At 41.3% G+C, this 16,445-nt stretch overlaps 1 protein-coding gene across 7 annotated transcripts in view; it reads left to right on the forward strand.

The window, feature by feature from the left end:
* The window catches only part of LOC105265043 (latrophilin Cirl), a 114,540-nt gene that overhangs the window by 26,193 nt on the left and 71,902 nt on the right, over window positions 1-16,445 (forward strand). For 5 of the 7 annotated variants that reach the window (XR_892040.1, XM_011302320.1, XM_011302317.1 and 2 more), the window contains exon 1: window positions 5,461-6,281. The exons of 1 other annotated variant lie outside the window; for it this stretch is intronic. The gene's annotated coding sequence lies outside the window, so the exon portion shown is untranslated. Of the gene's footprint in view, window positions 1-3,432; window positions 3,517-5,460; window positions 6,282-16,445 lie in introns of those variants that run through there. One more of the 7 variants, XM_011302318.1, reaches the window with a different exon arrangement.

Consider the following 16,445-nt stretch of genomic DNA (forward strand, 5'->3'; position numbering starts at 1 on the left):
TATTCTCTCAAGTGACTTTTCCCGAAAAAAAATTACACAAATATGAAAGAATAAATAAAAGAATAAAAGAATAATTTTTCATATAAAAGAACTTTGAGTCGATGTCTCCTCTATGAGAGTGATAAATCGATGAAGCTTCGATTTTATCGTCACCAAAAGGGAAAGAGAACATTTTTTTTTTCGGAGCTAATTTGATTTGGAGTCAATGTCTCATTACGTTATTGACACTTGCAGATGGACCGGGTGACATTTTCTAGCTCGGAACACACACGGCACCGTTAACCAACTTTAATTAACATCCACTGAATTTAGAGTTCATTAACGTCCGTGGCTATTGTTATTTGCTATCTATGATGCAGCAGTGCGCAGGTAACTTACTAATAGAAAGTATGCTACAAGCCAGCCTGCCTCCGTTAACTTCTTAGCGCACGATCATTCGATTTATTAGATATTCCTCATCGCTTTGCATTATATCGATTATCTGATTTATTGTACGGTCTTTCTTCTGATTGCTAAATCCTACAGGAAGCCATTCCTCTAATCGAATAGATTTGTCTCACTCCCATTATAGTTTTGAATAATGTACTGTTTCCATTTCAATTTCAGTTTCAAAATTACATCTATCATTTGGATGTCAAATAATTTTCTACGGCTTTACTCTCTATTGCGGCAAATCAGTGTTGAGACAAAATGTAAAAAGTTCTTAACCAACGAAATTAGAGGCGCAATGAAATTCTTTTGAAAGAAAGTTTCAACATATCCGAAATACTTTAAAGTTTCGACTCTTTGCGTCTAGAATATGGTGTACAAAGTGTATATATTGAGCCCGTGGGAAATGCTGGCAATGGAAAATCCTTGTAGCCCTGTAGCCAGTCTAATCACCAAACATTATTGTTTCTACACTCTTGCCAACGAGAACGAGGAACAAACCGGCGAGCAAACTTCTTGTATTTATTTCAGTTTTAACCTAAGAAACTTGCCACTGGAAATTACATAATTCTCGCTGTCAAATTTGTTTTTAAAGTCGCAGAATAAATATACTGAAATACAGCAATTGAAGCATCATAAAATAAATTTATCAGTAATCTCTAGAGAAGCACCAATAAATGTCAGTGGAATTTTCCTCTATTCGACGACTTTTCACAATTTCTCTCTTATATGGATCGACTACTCGAGGTAAATTCGTTTTTTTCTTCAGCCAACTGAAATGCCAAAACGATATATATTTTCATCGATGTATGCTGTTTTTTCATTTCTAATTGGATTTTGCATCCAGACTATGAGCGATATTCTATGTTTTCACACGATGAAAATGTCAGGCAACAATGGGGAAGGCTATTCAATTACTCTAGACGGAAAGGACACCGCGGATCATAATATTCTCGCTCGGACGAGTGCACTGGCTGCTTTTTCAATGACTCCAGCCTCTCATTCGCTTCTGGTATCATCTAACTCCACATACATACTCTGACTTCATTCGTTTTACATTCAAGCGGGTATGAACGTTTTCGATCAGCTACTCACGATGCATGACCGATTTTGCTCGATCCTCGTTCATATGAGCATACCGGTAAAGGGCAGGTGTGAGGCAAAGGGAAGGAGGAGAGTGACCGGTTTTAACCAAATGCAATAACAAGTTCAATTGAGTGGAGGAGACCTTCATACAAAGATACATCCGCGAAATACCGACTCGTCGGGAAATAACGCGGTTCGAAAATCATCCAAATATATCTCGAATTATGGTGAGTGTGTTGGTATGTCTGGGAGGTCGGGGTTAATGCTATGTATGCATTCATGTAAATTTGGCGAACGGAAGTGGCTTGCGGAGTTTATTCAATTATGAAAGCTCCTACTGTTTTCCACACCATGATCGCGTAGATTGGAGTGTATTTGGAGAAAGACCAGCATTATGAAAAATAAAAAATTCATACCTATCAGGAAAATACGAAGTTTCGATTTCTTCCGGAGTTTTTACGATGTTTTATAGTTCAGTTTGGATTTTTCCACCTCAAGATTGAGCTTCGGCACTTTTCACGATGATGATGAATGAATTGATGAGGAAAGTGAATGATGAAAATAAAGAAATATTGTGGAGACTTTGGGAATAACTCATCCCCGGTGTGAGATTCAAGCTATGAGTGACACATTCTGAGTAGAATATACATGGAGCCGCACGTGCTTTTCTTGTGTACCTATAACTCACAACTTCCGAGATCGGCCATCGCGAACTTTCAAACTCACCCTTGCCAACTCTTGCCTTAACCCGACTTTCCAAACATCCGCAACGGGAGAATGTTACATCACATTATTGATAAGGAAACTGGCGCGGACAAGGGAAATTACCCAGCTCCAGTGCATCCACTAATCCCTCTTTCACCGCCGATGAAACAATATTGAAATTAACTCAACCTCAAGCCACCATAATAATCCTCCGAAACTTTCCAAACACGAGTTGCCCAAAAATTATGCAAAAATCGATGGATCCATCGTTATAGGCACACAAGAAAAGCAACCCATTCGATGCGGTTTCTCCTTTCCTCTCGCTGAAAATAAAATTCCTATGAGTAGCCTTCCCATATATACATAGAGATTTTTGGCCCGTCTTTCGCGTAACGCAACGCGTCCTTATAACTCAGGTATTTTCTTTTCGGCTTGCGTCAAAAAACAAACGGTTGAAAGTGGGTTGTCCCTCATTAAGTTGGCACTACTCGACGGTCACTCGGTCCTCCCTTCCGTTCTCTTTTCCCCTTTGTACAGAGTCCCTTCAGAGCCTCCTGTACTTTGATTCTCTTCTCTGGGATTGCCCCGAGGGTAAGAAGGGCTCTTGGTTCGTATTATATATCCGGTCGGTCTCTTGGGACCATTAAAACGATTCCCGCTGCCAATGCACCCGGGCACTCCCTTTCTCTCTTTTTCTCCCTCAATATCTTCCTCTCCCTCTCTCTCTCACTCTCTCTCGCTTCAGTAACCGGCTTGGAGTAAGACGTCACGTACGCGAAATGAATGCATTCGATATACGTGTCACGCTCACAATGCGACGAAGCTGGTGCGACCCAAGGTTTTAAATGTCTTGCGACAATGCCACCAGCCACTCGAAAATGTACAGAACTGAAACAGAGAATTGGGGGTGGCTGGCCATTCAGCACGAATATGTATCGGAAACTCTGTCGATCGACGTACCCCACTTCTCAAATGTGCTAACAATGTTTATGTGCGGACTGAAAAAGAAATGGGTGAAAAATCTTCAATAATAGGATCACGGGTATTAGTCGGGGGATTACGGAAATCCGTCGGATGCAAATCGGACTCACACCCGCTTCCCCTTTGCCCCTGCACATCTATATGATGTGTAATTTCTTTTTTGCGTGTCAGATAGAAATCGAGTTTTGTAATGTTTTTTTCTCTGTTTTGTATTATTCCAGATAAAGCAAACTGCTGAGTAACATTCAACGCTGTTTCTCCACGACCACAACATATTTGTGGTCAAGTTTAAACGGAGGGTTTAGTAATCATAGTGTGAGTATTCGATAAATTATGTTGCTAATGTTTTCGGTGAATTTCAATAATTGATGAGGAATTTTCGCCGCCTAGTGATTTGTCGGAAGTTCAGGCATTTTGGTCCGTGGATTCCAGTATTCGATAGTGTTTTCTTGTTAGTCAATAAGTAATCAGAGGTAGGGGGATTGGCATGAAAATGGGTCAATGCATGTTGGGGTTGGGATGCACTGATAGGAACTATGAATATTCAGGACAAAGTTAATTAATTGAAAATCCCGGAATATTACACCTCATTCTTCCTGATTTCTATAATTTCTCACTTGAAAATTGGGTTTAAATCGGCCATTTTTGTCGCTTTTATTCTAAAATTCTGAATCTTCGAATATAGAATCCATGGACAATTGAGCGAAACTACAATATGAAAAAAACTTCCAGGGATTGCATCAGTAATTTAAGCCAAAAATCCTCCATACTGTACTTCCCCGCGGATTCATTCGGTTAATAAGCAAACAGAAACCGCCGAAGAGGATAGAGCTAGAAACAAAAATGTTTCAATCTAGGATGTTAAGGTATACGAAAGCGCTAGGGCGAATTAAACGTTCAGAAAATCTTTGCTCCGGTTTTCTCCTCTGGTAACCCGGTGAATGGCACGATACTAACACGAACAACACGTTGGTCGAAGGGAGTAACCTTAAATTTACCCAGCCCTCCAGTAGATCGTACATTTTCAGGAGTTATAAGATCGCGATCCAGTTTTGTTTATGCGATAGTCGAGATACCAGAAGGTGGCCCTCTTTTGTCTGAGGAAGGGTTGGTTTTTCCACTGGTATATGCAAGGACAACTACAATGTGCGATGCACAGGGTTACTTTATAGATACTGCTCTTAGGATAAATTCAGCTGCACGATATACACCAGCCTTAACATTTTTTTTAACCCTCCAAACCACAGGCTCAAGCCACTCATAACCCAACGTAGGATACCTCCAGCATCCTCCCCTAGATAAATGAAGAGTGTGGAGAATAGCGCGGTGGTTTGACGGGAATTTTCGAAACTTTATCGCGTCATATTTCACGCCCATGTGAAATCCGTTCTGCAAGACTATGAAACGTTGGGCAATAAAAAGGCCTCACATTTCCCGAAGAGCCCCAGGAGAAAAGGCATCACAGGGAAATGTTGAAATTTTCCACCAAGTATAATCTTGACTTTCCTCAGGTGACATTCGTCACAAAGGAGGGCCCAAAAAGAGACAGGAGGAGTTGATAGACATAGCTATCTGTTTAAAAACAGAAGGAAAAAAAAATATAGGACGAAATAAAAATGAAGAACCAAAAAAGCAAAAAAAAAAAAAAATACAAACCCCTTCTTACAATCCTAACCTAACGGTTACCTCTCTCGTGCTGGTTCTCCCTCTGAAGGAACCAGGCAAGAGATACCAAAGGCACGTTCACCGGTCGTCGTCGAGGCTGAAAAAGAGACGATCGGGAAAAGGTTCCGATGGCTGTGAGGTATAGGCGAAATGCTTGTGGGAGAGAGATGTTCCGTGGAAGAGGAGGATGGGATGTTGGGTCGACGGTGTAGAGGGGCCGAACGGAATGGACGGGGTTTTCGGTAGGAGTATGGAAGAGGAGCGAAAGTATATAGGAGGGAAGCGCGCAGGAGCTCGGGGTATTGGTATAGTTGGGTTATGTCGCGGCGAGTGGGAGAAGGAGAGAGCTCACAATCGGGCTTTTGTGGGATGGACAAGAGGAGGAAGGGAGAGAGGATGGAGACGGGATGAAGAATGGGATAGAGAAGGGTAGATGGGCCGATGAGGTAGAGGGGGAGAAGGAGGGGACGACCGGGTCGAGCGGCAACGCCGGATTACCTTGCAGCCTGATGGGGGAACCATCCGTACGTAGCCGAGTGGTGGGGAAGACGACGCTCTCTTGCCCCGTTGGCAGTTAGTTTCGCCGCAGACGTCGTCGGATGCGGATCGACCGCCATTATTCATTCAATATCGCGCATTTTTATTCATTATCAAGACATTAAAGTTCGTTTAACGTACCGGGTACGGGATTTGTGCGTTTCAGTTCAATGATCAATTTTTTTCTTTCATTTTAATAAAGTTTTGATGAATCAGTAACTGTTTGCCAATAATCAGTGTCGATGATACTTGTTGCAGTGTTACTATTGGAGAATATGAAACTGACGAATATTAACGGAGGATAGTTTTTTTTTTTTTATTGAATCAAGTGTTATGAGAAAGTGATATCTCGGAGTGTTGCCAGTGTTCTAACGACGCTTTGAGGCGTGCAAAGTTCATTTGTTTTTGGTATAATTTGTTTTGGTTTTATGGTTTATCTTCGATTGAGTACGTACGAGGATTATAATGTGTTTGGAGCAGTGAATGTTGTTGATACTTGTAACCAACAGACGTGATTTGGTGACGGCATTTAAGTTGAAGTGAAAGAGTGCCTGCGGTAGGCATCAAGGGCCACTGAGGAAATATATCGCTTTTTTTGCGCTCTGTACGCTAGCTGCAGGATTTTTTTTCAACCTCCCGCTGTCTGGATTGGAGGAGCACTGGTTCACTGACTCTCCTCTTGACGTTGAATTTTCAATTGCTATTGAATCATAAATTTTTATCAGGTGAATCTCGTTCACTTTGCTCAACATTCTCCACCACTTGGGCTGAATATTTGTCGATAAATAGTGCGTAAAAATTTGATTAAAAGTGTGACAGTGATACGTGGTTTGTTCTACGATATGTGTGCAGTTTTTGCCGCCGGATTCACTCAGCCCGTGAGTACCGTCTCTGTTATTTACATTACTTAGTTATAGTGCTCCAAAATAATTTTCAAAGAAAGTATTCTCAGCGCGATAAAATCACTTGCTCTCGAGGAGCCAGTGTTCTCCATATTTTGACACTCCCTCCGAATTAAAAGAGAACAAAAATTACAATGAAAAAAAATGGTCCACGTGCGACTTTATTACGGGTTCTAGAATCATTCTCAAATAATAGGGAAGTGCGTCGGGAGAGTCCTTCAGACCGGTGATGTCACCCTCGATATCCATTCTAGTGTTCTCGGGCAATTTGTGAAGTTTGCTCCGAAATACACACTTCCGACCGCAGTTATTTGCTCACTGTTACGTACAACAGTGAATGGCAAATACTTCTGGGGCCTTTTATGTTAATTTTTCCACACGGGTATTCAATGTAATATATTCCAGTGCCCATATAAATAACAGTGTAGTTTTAAGGATGTTCTGTACGTATAGTCCATGCAAAGCTCATGTCCCTTTCTATAATTGGTTATATTTATCAGAATGATTTTCAATTAATATTCCAATGCGTTAATTGACCGAAGTAATAGCCATTGACAATTATTATATTCAATTTGATTTTATGAATGAATATTATATTGATTGAACAAATTAATGGCACAAAATTTTAGGCAATCGTTATGAAATTTTTACCATCGTTTAATATCTGCTGCAATAGTCAATTTCCTACAAAATTGACTATTCCTACAAAATTTCAACAAAATTGATTATTTTGGACTATATTTACAAAAATTTTTATTTTCCCCATACGAGGCCGCGTTAATTGACTACTTCAATAATTAATAACCACAAAACCGTGTTGAGGATCATCTAAAATATTATACAGCCATCTGTTACCGTTTCAAAAACATTACGCCAAAATTTCAAGCAATTTTTATATCTTCGAAAATCCATCTAGAAGAGGCTTAATGGATAATAAAAGTATTCCGCGGGGTTAGCAAAAAAAAAAAGGAAAATATACTTAGAGAGTTTGGTTCCGACGCTCAAAGCATTCTGGTTGTTCTGACGTTCCTCCGGTGTATTCCACACATGGGTTTTACTCGAATAAAAAGGGCCCACCAATGCGCCGGGTCTCATCGTATACGTACAATTTTTTTTTCCAATTCTCTCGTTCTCCTTTTCATCATTTAACCCGAGAGAGCGAACACCAGGTGTCTACCGTGATACTTGAGAGATGCGTTGACGCCTCAGTTTCACGTCCATCTCTCTCTTTTTTCATCCATCCGTGGCTATTTTATTTTCACCAACTGGCCGAGGGGGGTAAATTGATGAAAAAAAAAGAGAATTATAGAATCATCTTGTGGACCTTTTCACAACAGAAGCGAATTGACACTGACGCTCACTGCCAGAGGGTCGAGCTGAATAAAAACTGTTCCGGCAGACCCATTGAGTCAATCACAGTGATAACAACTGTCTACTTGTGCACGTGTGTATGTGCGTTTTGTACCAGTGTCACAGCGTTACAATTTCAATAGTGAGGCATCTCCCATTTCTCTTCAGCGTGTGTGCATGGTATCCCGTGCGAAATTATATCCATCCGGAACAGTATATGTACGTTTAGAGCTAATGTTCCGGGGGAATAGAGGAGAATTATACACGTCGATGAAGGAAGAGTGATGAAGTGCACCTAGTTTCCGCATTCCCAGCGTCAATCGATCGATTCGACAGACACTTGATACGAGTACATCGTGTCTGCATCGCACGAGCCAACGAGGTTTGTCTCCTATTGACAGTTGGCGTTTTTTTTTTATATTCATTGAGGGTGCCGCTGAGAAATAGCAAGAAGTAGAGGAACAGCTCCTCTGAATTCCGATTATTCCTGTACGATGTTACAAGAGGGGGAAAGAAAGAACGGGGTAAACAAAACATGTGTATAAATGGTCGAGTGCGTGTTCGTATGTCTCACTCAATATCGTATGACGCTTCGAATTTTGTTCCCAGTGATACTGGTTAGGTTTGTATGGAGATACAAAACTAACCACCGACCTTTTTCGGTCGACAGAGGTGGAAAATGGAATGGGGAAAAATCGATAACCCAGGTAGACACGATAAAGGCTGATGATGGAGTCAAGCCTGCGCAAGGCTTGGCTTAGCGAGGCTCAGCGTCGGAGGCCTGAGAGAAGGTTGAACTCGTCGTTTCCTTCAGCCTTGAATGAAAGATTCGTCAGCAGGCCCTCCTCCCAGGGTCATTTCAAATTTCGCTCAGACTTTAGGGCTCAAGGAGGGTTTGGTCCTGGCGTGGAGCATAGCCCTACTTGAGCATTTCTGAGCTTTGGGTCAGGGCTTCGTGAGTCCTGTTTGTATTGTCCATGTCTACCTGCGAATCACAACAGACAGCTGACATGCACAGAGACCCATCCATATAGAGAGTATAATATCACGATTAACTCGAATCACTTTGTTATTGTGATATTTCTTTGTCCTGCGTTTTAATCAACAACGCGGAGTGGGACATAAAATCCATTCTTTATTTATGCGGTCATTTGTTTGTTGCGGAAATATAGCGAGCAAATCGGGTACTGGACTTGATTCCTTTATGGAAAGAACATGTCACTTTGCTTGTGATCATTTATTTTCGCTTGAGCGTAGATTTATATCATCTTCATTTATCTGCCTCAAAATTAATTGCCAAGGCGATTAAATATCGAGGAAATCGAATTTTTGAAAAGGGGTTTAGGTTTATGACGAATCATCGATGATTTTTAAATTCTGAAGAATTATTTCACATGAATCGAGTGAAATCTCACTTATTTTTTTCTGTAAGAACTTTTTTTTTCCACTGTGTAAGAAGGAAGCACTATAATTCTTCAATTTTTTTCTTCATCTCCATGTAGTCGGTAGAAAACTGGAGATATCGATACCTGCAAGTGGTGATCCTTCAAAACTTGCGGGGTTTTCTCCTCCTCTATCCCTCGACTTCTCTCACTTGTCGATAAACTCTGCGTACGTAATGGTAGAAAAATTACTGCGATTAAGGCCAAGAAAGCATCCAGGCAGTGCCGTGCGTCCGCCATTTTCTCACAACACCTGCGAATTACCGCGTAATTGCCGCGCCTTCCATCTTCTGGCTATCCGTTCATGGGAACTCGAGCCATTTCATTGTCTAACGCCGCTTGAGAGAGAAAAGAGAGAAGAGAGAATTGGGGGAATAGTGGTGGTAAAGGGGCTGAGAGGAAGGGAGGAAAACCTCGTGCACCAGGACTTGGAAGTGGAGGTAGAACCTGTGGAGGTTGGGATCCAATGCCGGGGCAAAACTCTTGCCACATTTTTAAAGGCACGAGGAGTTTTGTATATAATACCGAAAGTACTTGGCGCAATATACTCAACGTTGGCGGCGTGTCGAGGCAAGAGCGTGCAATAATAATACCCGTGTCGAATCGAAAATTTGAGCGGTGCGTTCTCCGTTTACTCTGGAATGCTCTTATTTCTCCTCTTTTTATTTACTTCTATCCTTTTTCTGCACTCTCTTGAGTTGCCAACTTTATCCACCACCTTTTTATTTGTCCCATTTTACCCTGACCATAATCCGTAAAACCATTGAATTCCGTATTCCTGTGTGGGGCTTTTAATTTTTTACGGGGGTTGAGATTGCAGTAAAATGTTTAGAAATTCTGTCATCATTTATTGCTCCTTATAGTCTATGATTCGATGTCACAACCCGGAGAGGGGAATGGCTCAATTCAAGGTCAGCCATTGGACAAGGACACGGTTCATATTCCACTGTGGTAATTCTCTTTCCTCCTCCCAATCTCTCAACACTATTCACCATTGATTAAAATCCACATATAAGCTGTTCGATCGAAGCGGCCCGCGTAATTACCTGTGTATGATCGTACATAAAAGTCGGTACGGTGAACGTATGTATCCAGTTGTCCGGATTGCAGGGGATCAACGCATTTTATGTGTTCAAACCAGCACTTGCCGTCTTGGGGGCATTTTCAGTCGCAAAAGCAACACCGTAAAGCAAATAACTACACGTGTCCAATTAGAAACGTAGGGCTATCAGTGTGCGGTATTGTACATGAGATAAAATGCGAAAATAGCCTGGGTGACAACGTACATGGAGAATATCGATAACGTGCGATGAGACGTTATGACAATTGCCCGAGGGCATAAAAAATATATATATATATGATAAAATGAACACGTATTGGGTTGAAATGACGTTTGGAATATCGGGTATTTGTGCACAGAGTGGAATGTAATGGGAAATAATTTCACGTCGGGAGATTATCGCTCGGTGAATTAAGGAACTGGAGGCTGATAGAAAGGCAAATAGACGAGTTGATAGGCAGGATGGTGGAATGGAAGTGGATGGGAATGAGGATGAGGATGAGGATGAAATTGACGCGTCGTAATGACGCTTAGCCGAATTTTGCTTAGTCTAGTGTAATTTGCGCGTAATTATCACGGGTAGTATAATATTCCGCGTCGTAATGAACCATTTATATGATTAATAGAGGCTGGCACTCGAGGAGAATCGAGTGTACATGTATGTTTGTGGGTCCGGAGAAGCAGCAGCCACTCGGGTCAGTGTTGGTGGCTGTATATTCCCGCAAATATACCGACCGAAATGTGAAAAGAGAGAGAGCGAGAGAGAGCGAGAGAGAGCGAGAGAGAGAGATAAAGAGTGATTGGCCAACGATATACGTTGGTTCATATTCACTCTCTCTTTCTCTCTCTCTCTCACTCATTCTCTCTCCACATTATCGATGCTTTCGATCCTCTGAGGTATGCTATTATCATAATTGCTGCCAATAACGGCCCATGATTGGTGCACTTGACGCTTTTCGGTGTCTGTCTTGAACTTTTTTTCGGAAGTCAATTGATACTGAGAGAATACCCGAATTTCGATGGTTCTTCTTCTTTTTTTTTCCATCGTTTCTGGCTTGACCATTCTTTTTTTATTTATCGCTGGTTGGCAATCGATATGCGGAGTATGTTGCCTGGAATTGCTTAGTAGTATGATGCAGTCGAAAAAAGACTTGAAGGCAATTAAGTGAACTCGGGAGAGTTTTCAAGTCTATTCTCTTCTCGGTAATACGTACGTCTTTGCCAGTTTTGCTCTGTTGCTCACTCTTGTAGTTGACGCGCTCAAGCTCTCCTCCACTATGGTGGATCTTCTCTCTGGCCACTTGTCTCTCACACCCCCCAAGTTTGTGCCGTTTTCCTCTTCTCTGGCTTCTCGATTCTGCCCTGAGCCCTGGGGGCGACGTTTATGTAGGTTGTAGACAGAAATACTTGGAAAAGTTGGACTCGAGCATATGGTGGTCCTAACGCTGAGATAAATAAAAGAGAAACATCGAAAAGTCCTGTTTTTACCCTCCGGATACCTACCGAACACACTCGTCCTCCGTAACCCAGTATGTGCAGCCTCTCCCCGGTCTCTCATTCCTTCTCCCTCGAGCACTTTCTTCATGTTTTTCTTGAATTTTATTTTTTCCTCATTTTCTTCTTCCTTTTGCTAACTCTTACTTCTTGTCTCGTATTTTTTCGTCCCTGTATTTTTGTAACACCCGCTTGACTCGGCAATCAAGTGGAAAATTTCTTGTTTTATGTGTACTGGAATAAAAACTGGGAGCAAGTAGAATGGAAAGACAGCTTACACGTAGGAGAACCATTTTTAACTTAATGAAAAAATCCTTCTGTTTTTGGAACTCTCGATTTTGAATTCAAGTGTAAAAGTTAATGGATACATAGATGAAAATACAGGATATTTTTTTCTCTATATTCTTGCAATCATTAGGAGACATGCAAATTTCAATGAGTTGAATTAATGTTCCTTCGCTGAGTGGAACTTCAATCTAAGTACATGAATAACCGGAGGTACATGACATTTAACTCCTGAGAGGATTTCAAAAGGAATTTTCATAGTTTAGTGCTGAGCGAGTGCTCAGCGCCTTTTCTCGCGTGACAGACTGGTAAATAGGAATAAAATTAGCGTTTCACCAATGGACACCAAGCGAAGAAAAAAAGGGTAACTCGACCCCTGGTTTCATTAAGAACAGTTCCCCTCTTTTCTCTCATTCTCATTCTTTTCTTGCACAAGTTGTATATATATTGGAGTCCTGGGTACAACAGTGTGGCCCCTTTCCTCCTGCGTTCCATCTGGGATACCACCGCCAACGACTTCACCGGCGGCAATGCAATGAAATGATCCGATTGCACATCGTCCTACACCGGTGGAACGACCGTGACTCCTAGGGTCCCGGTTAATTAACGCTACTCGTCCCCAGGCTCTTTAAAAAAAATATGTTCCACCAACAGAGGGTATAGCAATACTACCATATTCAAAGCCAAAGACCATGGGTCACTGCTTTCGCTTCGACATTCCAGAGTCTCTCTTCAATCCCTCCCAACTCTTTCCTTCTAGCGAAAAATAATAGAGGAGAAAATATTAGAAGATAAAAAATGAAAAAAAATACACGAATTGTCGGGCATAGACAGAGGCTTTTGTGCTCTACGTCAAACATATGCGTTGATTCGACAAAAACCTGGGATGAAATCCTAGGCTTACTATGTGTCTGTTGGTAAAGAGCGCCTCGTGAATGAGTTCCAATACAACAGACTGACGCTGAAAAAATATATACGCCCATATATGTTTGCACGAAATAGAAATGACGTTCATCCCCAGCTTGGCATAACTGATGTTTCGTCAAGCATAAAAACGTGAATTCCCGTGAATTTTCAGGGTGTAGAAACTGGGAAATCTACCGCTATCTCACTCGCAGACCGTAGCCTTCAACTCCCAGTACTGTCACACATAAAAACAAAATGCCAGTGTCCTCGTATGAATATTTTCCCTCCTTTTTCATCACAATTTTTCCCAGTTTCCTTCACCTCTCCCCGCCTCTCATTTCGTCATCTCACCACATTATTACGAATATTTTTATTTTTGTCTGGCAACCCATTCTGTTAGTGTGAAAATTCAACGGTGAAAACATATGCGGTTTGATCAAAATACTGCATTCTCCACTCCCTGAGATAATTTATAAACTCACTCACCTATCGCGTTATTCGGAATATAATAAAAGTTTGTTTGATTGTTGGTTGAAGCTCTAGTTAGCCTCAGAAACTTTTGTCGAATCTCAAGAAACTTATCGTGATGTTCACATATGAGTCAAGCGATTCCAGTGGTTTTAATGGTTGATTTCATTCCGTAATGGCGGCAAAATCTGGGGAACAAATATAATTTAAAAAAAAAATATAAATCCAAAATACGCTGGAGTTTTCAACGGCGCCATGCACCACGACTGCTAGGGCGACCTGTAAACTATTTATATATATAAAAAAAAACCGAACCTCAGGAAAAAAAAAGAAATCAATGAGAGAAGTAAGCCGAGTGAAGATAGAGCTGGTGGTTGAACCCATTTACGAACCGGACTCCTCTATGCAAATGATTGGTATAGCACCACGTCAGCGTTTCACGCGCTTCATATGCTATGGTCACCAAGTTCTCCAGTTGTTATCTCCCATGGGTTTTGCTTATGCTCTTCTGTCTACCCCTTCATTCAGATCCATAAAAAAAGTGAAAATATAATACCGAGTGAAATTAATACTGAATCTCTGGTGACGAAGGGCAACGACTTGCTCCGACCTCGGAATAGATCGACCAAATCGAGATGATAAACTTGCACGGTCAAATGTGGACCGGTAATACGCATGCATTACGTATGGAAATTACACAGATATGTGATTGAGAGGGTTATAGACGAAAGGGTATGGGGAGAAGACAGTTTACCCCCGTACCGACGTATTACAAGGGTGGCACGCACGGCTAGAGCGATTATATCGATAATAGCTCCCTCGAGGATTGATCCTAAGGGGGGAATACCCCCTTTTCCCATACCTCACTCAACCGATTCTGGACCCTTCCCTAGTACAAGAATCTCACTCCTATCTTTCTGCCACGTTAACAGCCTCTTTTCTTCTCTCCAACATACGAGACATCGCGATTTTTACGCTCCTTTGTCTCCCTCATTTTTTTTTTCTCTCTTCCATCTTTCTTTTCTACTGTCTTTCTCGACACTTTTAAGATGATTATAATCTTGAATCTCATTCATCTTTCCTTGCCACTCGGCTGGCTGCTCTTCATGTTTCACGCGAGAACTATCGGGACTTCTTTTTTTTTCCTCATCCGATGGATTGTATATCGTGTGCAGGCACTTTAATTATTCAGGATGGTAACACGATTTATTAGATTGTACGAGTGATACATGAACAAACTGGACGCTAATGCGATGACAGTGAGTTGCCGGTGGATGGAGTGATCGTATTGATGCGGTTTTCTTTGTCAAGTCATCACGTTTTATGGGTAATCAGATCCAAGAGATAAGCTTGAACGTGTTAAGAATGGGTTGGGGTTTGTTGGAGGGGGGGTGAGGTTGGGAAACAAAGGGAATTGAAACGATTTTGCAATGACTGTTGGGTGTTTATGGGGGCTGGATTAGTTTCGTTGGGCGATTCATCGAATTACCGTTTTAAACAGCTGAATGATTGATAGCTGTTTTCTTGGGTTCTTAATGTAGTCGAGCACGCACTCTATTGAATTACGTTTTTATGAGGTTCAACATACGTATTAGAGAAAAAGGAGATTGATTACTGCGACACTAGAGAAATGAAACGCGGGGGATTCAATGAAATCAGTGCTATTGTAATTTCTCATTGGTTAATATTGTGAACGTGTTAAAAATCGTTTTCCAGCAGACAAAATACTCAACAATGGCGGTTTTTCTTCCCCTACTGCTCTGGGTTCAGATTTAAACGGAGTGGGAATAAGAAATTATCATAAAATTTGCATTAATCCGAGCGTTTTATTCGTTCCAATTGAGAAATAAGGATTTCACAAATTCTCAACACCTGAGTTACACAAAACGTGTAAGACTTTAATTCCCCGGTGCTCAGTCGAATTGTCACTTTTATAAAGAGAAAACAACAATGACACGATTTTACGTCAAGTTTTTTATGTGTTATGGGTGCAGTGTGATTGAGTTTATACTTCGAATGCAACTATGAATAGGTTTTTCTTCTCCCTCTATAACCCATGGGTTGGAATAAAGAAAGTGTAAAGGGGGCGGTGAAGGGGACAAAGAGGGACAACCCGAAGGTGAACACGAATAGTTTTTGAAGTGATAGAGGCTCGATTCACGTACTATATCCAACATAACAGAATAGAACAGAACACACTTTCTTTCTCGAGGCAAGTCGATTCGTCGTTTCATTCTCTATTTTTCTCTTCGTCTATCCCTCTCTGGGCATTCACTGTAGATTCTTTACCTGAGAATTTTTCCTCCCAGAAAGGTAAAATCCTGTAGAAAATCCATAGAGACCCTCGGGGAGCTCCTGCAACACTCCAACTTTTATCCTCTCCTTCTCACCACCCCTGATTCTCTCTTTTGCCCTTCGTGTATATGTGGTACTGAAAAAAACCCACCGAGGATAAGCCGATTTGGACTTTCGGTTTCTTTGGTAAAATGCGCGCACATTTTACCCATGGCCTACGACCTGCTTACCTCTCTGCTTGTATAAACTATTCTTATTATATGCCTCTAAACCCAATTCCCCTCAGGAAAAGTCGACCCCAACTACTGTTCGACCGTACCTAACGCTACACAACGAAAAATCATCGCCACTGTTACAAACTCACAACTGTGTTTTCAAAGTAGTGTTGGGATGGACTTAGGGAAACTAGTCTACACTGTCTTAAGGGAAAACTCTTTTTGCTTGAATGGTCTCGGTGGGTTAACGAGGTTTAGAATCAGGCGGAAATCGGTGAAATTCATATAGTGAGGCTAGAAACGACTATGATGTGACGGAAAAATTTCACCGTGCGAATTATAAATTGTGTAAATTCGTTGGCCTCTCACTAAACAAAGTTCTTCCCCTTAAAATTGATTTTAAGGTAGTTTGAACATCGATTGACTCGTTCCATTGTAGAAATACTCATTTTCCTGAAAATGGAGGGGAGTTACAGAATTCTTTAAGGCCAATTTGCTCGTTCCGGAAAATCTGAAAATAATTTAAATAAATTAACGAAGGTGCTCGCGATCAAGAATATGTTTAATGAGTAAATGGTTCTCGAATGCGCACAGCTGGAAATTGGAAAGAACTTTTCAATTTAGT

Source organism: Fopius arisanus, unplaced genomic scaffold (genome assembly GCF_000806365.1).
Source record: "Fopius arisanus strain USDA-PBARC FA_bdor unplaced genomic scaffold, ASM80636v1 scaffold00027, whole genome shotgun sequence".
Taxonomy (NCBI): Eukaryota; Metazoa; Arthropoda; class Insecta; order Hymenoptera; family Braconidae; genus Fopius; species Fopius arisanus.